Consider the following 3,923-nt stretch of genomic DNA (forward strand, 5'->3'; position numbering starts at 1 on the left):
TCGCTAAGCCCAAGCCGGCCTCCGACCACCACATCTCCCACCAGCCCTTCTCTGTTCGTGAACAGCAGGTCAAGCGAGGCATCTCCCCTGGTGGGCTCGCTTACCAGCTGCGTCAGGAAGTTATCCTCCACACACTCCAGGAACCTCCTCGACTGTTTCCTCTCTGCCGTGTGGTATTTCCAGCAGACGTCCGGAAAGTTGAAGTCCCCCACGAGAACAAGGGCTAGCGACTGGGAGACTTCTGCCAGCCTCTGGTAGAATATTTCGTCTGCCTCCTCTTCCTGGCCAGGTGGTCTATAACAGACCCCCAGCAGGATATCTGCCTTGTTGGCCTTCCCCCTCATCCTTACCCACAAGCACTCGACCTCGTCATCACTATCATCGAGCTCTAGACAGTCGAAGCATTCCCTAACATACAGGGCTACTCCACCGCCTCTCCTTCCTCGCCTGTTCCTTCTGAAAAGCTTATAGCCGTCCATTGCAGCACTCCAATCGTGCGACTCATCCCACCACGTTTCCGTGATGGCGACTAAGTCATAGCTACCCCGCTGCACAATGGCTTCCAGCTCCTCCTGTTTGCCGCCCATGCTGCGTGCATTGGTATAGATGCACTTCAGCTGGGCTGCCGATTTCTCCCCCGACAATGGCGTGCGGACCCTAGGCTCTTCTCTAGAGAGCCTGGTTTTATCCCCGTCCCCCTTCAAATCTAGTTTAAAGCCCTCTCGATGAGCCCGGCCAACTCACACGCGAGAATCCTTTTCCCCCTGCGAGACAGCTGAACTCCGTCCGTCGCCAGCAGGCCCGGTGCCATGTAAACCTCCCCGTGGTCAAAGAAGCCAAAATTCTGTTGATGGCACCAGCCCCTGAGCCACGTGTTGATCCGATGAGTTTTCCTGTTCCTTTCGGTGTTCCGCCCCGCCACTAAAGGGATCGAGGAAAAAACTACCTGTGCTCCCGATCCTCCTACCAGTCGCCCCAGCGCCCTGAAGTCCCTTTTGATCCCTTCGGGACTTCTCCCTGCAACCTCCTCACTGCCAGCCTGTATAACCAGTAGCGGGTAGTAATCGGAGGCCTGCACGAGACTAGGGAGTTTCCTAGTAATGTCCTTCACCCGGGCCCCAGGGAGGCAGCAGACTTCCCTGTGGGATGGGTCCGGCCGACAAATTGGGCCCTCGGTCCCCCTCAGAAGGGAATCACCAATGACAATTACCCTCCTTTTTTTCTTAGCGGAGGCAGTCGTAATTTGTGGGGCTGGCTGCCTCTCCTCGGGCAACCCCCTGGATGGGCCTTCATCTTCGTCCTCGTTCGTCTGGCCCTCAAGTTCCAGAGCCCCGTATCTGTTGTGTAGGGGCAGCTGGGAAGGTTGAGGCGAGGAAGGCCGGCCGGGGGTTCGCCTGGCGCCCCGAGCAGGGACCTGTGTCCATTCCCCTCCGTCGCCTGGGTCTCCTCCTTCTGCCTGGTGGCAAGAGGGCAGGGGTTCCTCCGCTTCTTGCGGAGCCTCCGTGTGCTGCCCTCGCCTCAGGGATGGCAGGGTGCGGCTCCACCAATCTATCTCTCTCTCGCACTCCCTGATGCTCCTTAGCCTCTCCACTTCCTCCTTCAGCTCTGCCACCAGGCTGAGCAGATCATCCACCTGGTCACAACGCACGCAGGCGTCGTCTCTGCTGCCCTCCTGTACCAGGGACAGCCTCAGGCACTCCCTGCAGCCGGAGGCCTGGACAGATGTGTGTTTGCGTAGGGGCTCCGTCTGGGTCGCCACGTTTCTCCTGGCGATGGCTTTCGGCCGAGTGGATACCATGGCCAGGTCCTCTTCTGGGAGGGCAACGACCACGAGCTGAGCTGGCCTCTGGAGCCTGGGGGGGGACTGCGCCCTGCTCGCACGCCCTGCCGGCGCAAGCTGCCGCGCAAACTGCCGCGCCACGCCCTTCTGACGCGCCACGCCCTGTTTGCCCGCCCTGTTCGCCGCGCTCCGGGTCGCTCGCGCTCCCTGGGGGCTGCTCTTGTACCTGAGGGGGTTCGGCTGCCGTCCCTCCTGGCCCCGCCCACGCTGAGTCAGAGCTGCCGCTCGTCAGGAGCTCGCTCCGCCGGCTCGGGGGAGGGGGGCTGGGGCACCCTCTCGCTCCCCTGCGCTGTTGCCTTCGCGGTTTTCGCCGCGGTTTCGCCGCTTCAGGAAGGGTCCCCCGGCGCGATCCTCCGCTCCGGAGCCCTTCGCCTCGGTGGCTTCGAATGAAACGAAATGGCGGGTGCCCTGGGTTTTAAACTGCCGCCGTCCCTCCTGGCCCCGCCCACGCTGAGTCAGAGCTGCCGCTCGTCAGGAGCTCGCTCCGCCGGCTCGGGGGAGGGGGGCTGGGGCACCCTCTCGCTCCCCTGCGCTGTTGCCTTCGCGGTTTTCGCCGCGGTTTCGCCGCTTCAGGAAGGGTCCCCCGGCGCGATCCTCCGCTCCGGAGCCCTTCGCCTCGGTGGCTTGTAATCAAATGCAAGTTTAATATGGAGGTTGCAAAGCAAAAACAATACTCCATGGGACTGAATTTTTTGGGGATTAATTAAAGTTTATTCGTTAGAGAAGCCAAACAGCTCAGAGCAAAGAAATGCTGAACTCTGTTCAAACTGATTGCAAATACCTAGAGCTCTGTAGGGAAGCATATGAGGCAATGCACCCCAGATTAGGCTGATAGTCTAAAAGCTGCTGAAAAACAATGCATTTTCCCTTGGGAAGGAAAGGAAATTTCATTAAGTTCATAAAACTGATAGTATCTTGGCTCCTTTTCTCACATATTTAGTCTAACCTGTGACACCCAATGTATCTGCAAGTTTAATTTCAAGAATGATGCTGACATCTGCAAGCAGGTACAGAAAGACCATGGCCTATTTTTGAGTTCAGGAGCAGTTTCACATCTTGCAGCAAACTTTCGGAGCTGCCAGGGCCACTTTCTGCTTGTGCAGCGACCGTTGCTCTGGCACCTTGTTAGCAGTGGCGTGTCCATCGCTCCTGCATCAGCACTAGCCACGGGCTGAGCTCCTTTGGTGTTAGCGAAGTGCATCCTCCTAAAGCATACTTCTAATTGATGTCACGTGCCTAGTATTAAAATTACATTTATTAGTAGTATGCTTGTCTCCCATGGTTTACAACTGTAGTTGATGAAATGTATTTCCATTCAAGTTCCGCTACCACCTGCAGCGGGGCCAGGATTTCACCCGTTTGATACGCTGCGCAGGACACGCTCCGCTGCCAACCATCAGTAAATCAACCTAAGTCTCTGAAACTCTAATTGAGGCATAAAGGAGTTTTGCCTAAGTATGATCTTCAAAATTTGGTGGGCAATTTGTTTATTTGGAATATGCAGTAAGGTTCTCTTTGAGAGGTCCATATCTTAATTCGAACTAGCCTTGCACTTCTTTAATAAATTTGTCATGGATTTCATACAAAATACTCGTGTCATTCACTGCAGAAATACCCCTATTAAAAGGCTTTTTTTGGTGAAACGCTCCGCACCGCTCCGTCCCTGGGCGGAAGAGCACTCGCCGCAAGGCGGGCGCCTGCCGTGGCGCCGGCCCCTCGCGCGCCCCCCGCCCCAACGCCGCCGGAGCGGCGCGAGGCGCGGCGCCGGTGCCGGAGGCCGTGGGTGACCGCTTGAAAAGAGATCGCTCCTGCCTCGGCCGCCGGTATTGGCCCCGCAGCCCCGGGGGCCCTTCCTGCCCCGCCTCGCTGTTCCTCATGCAGTGGCTCCGGCACCACAGCCCCTCTAACCCCTGCCCGCCCTCACCAGACGAGGACCCGGCCCGGCCGCTCCCAGGCCGGCAGGCTATCGCTTCGTTGCCCGCCGCGGCGGCGCTGGGGCCCGTGCCGGGCGGGCCGCGCTGCTTGCCGCGGCCCTGGGAACGGAGTGGGCGAGGCCACGGCTGCAGCCGGAGCCTTTGCGGGA

Source organism: Calonectris borealis, chromosome 8 (assembly GCF_964195595.1).
Source record: "Calonectris borealis chromosome 8, bCalBor7.hap1.2, whole genome shotgun sequence".
Classification (NCBI taxonomy): domain Eukaryota; kingdom Metazoa; phylum Chordata; class Aves; order Procellariiformes; family Procellariidae; genus Calonectris; species Calonectris borealis.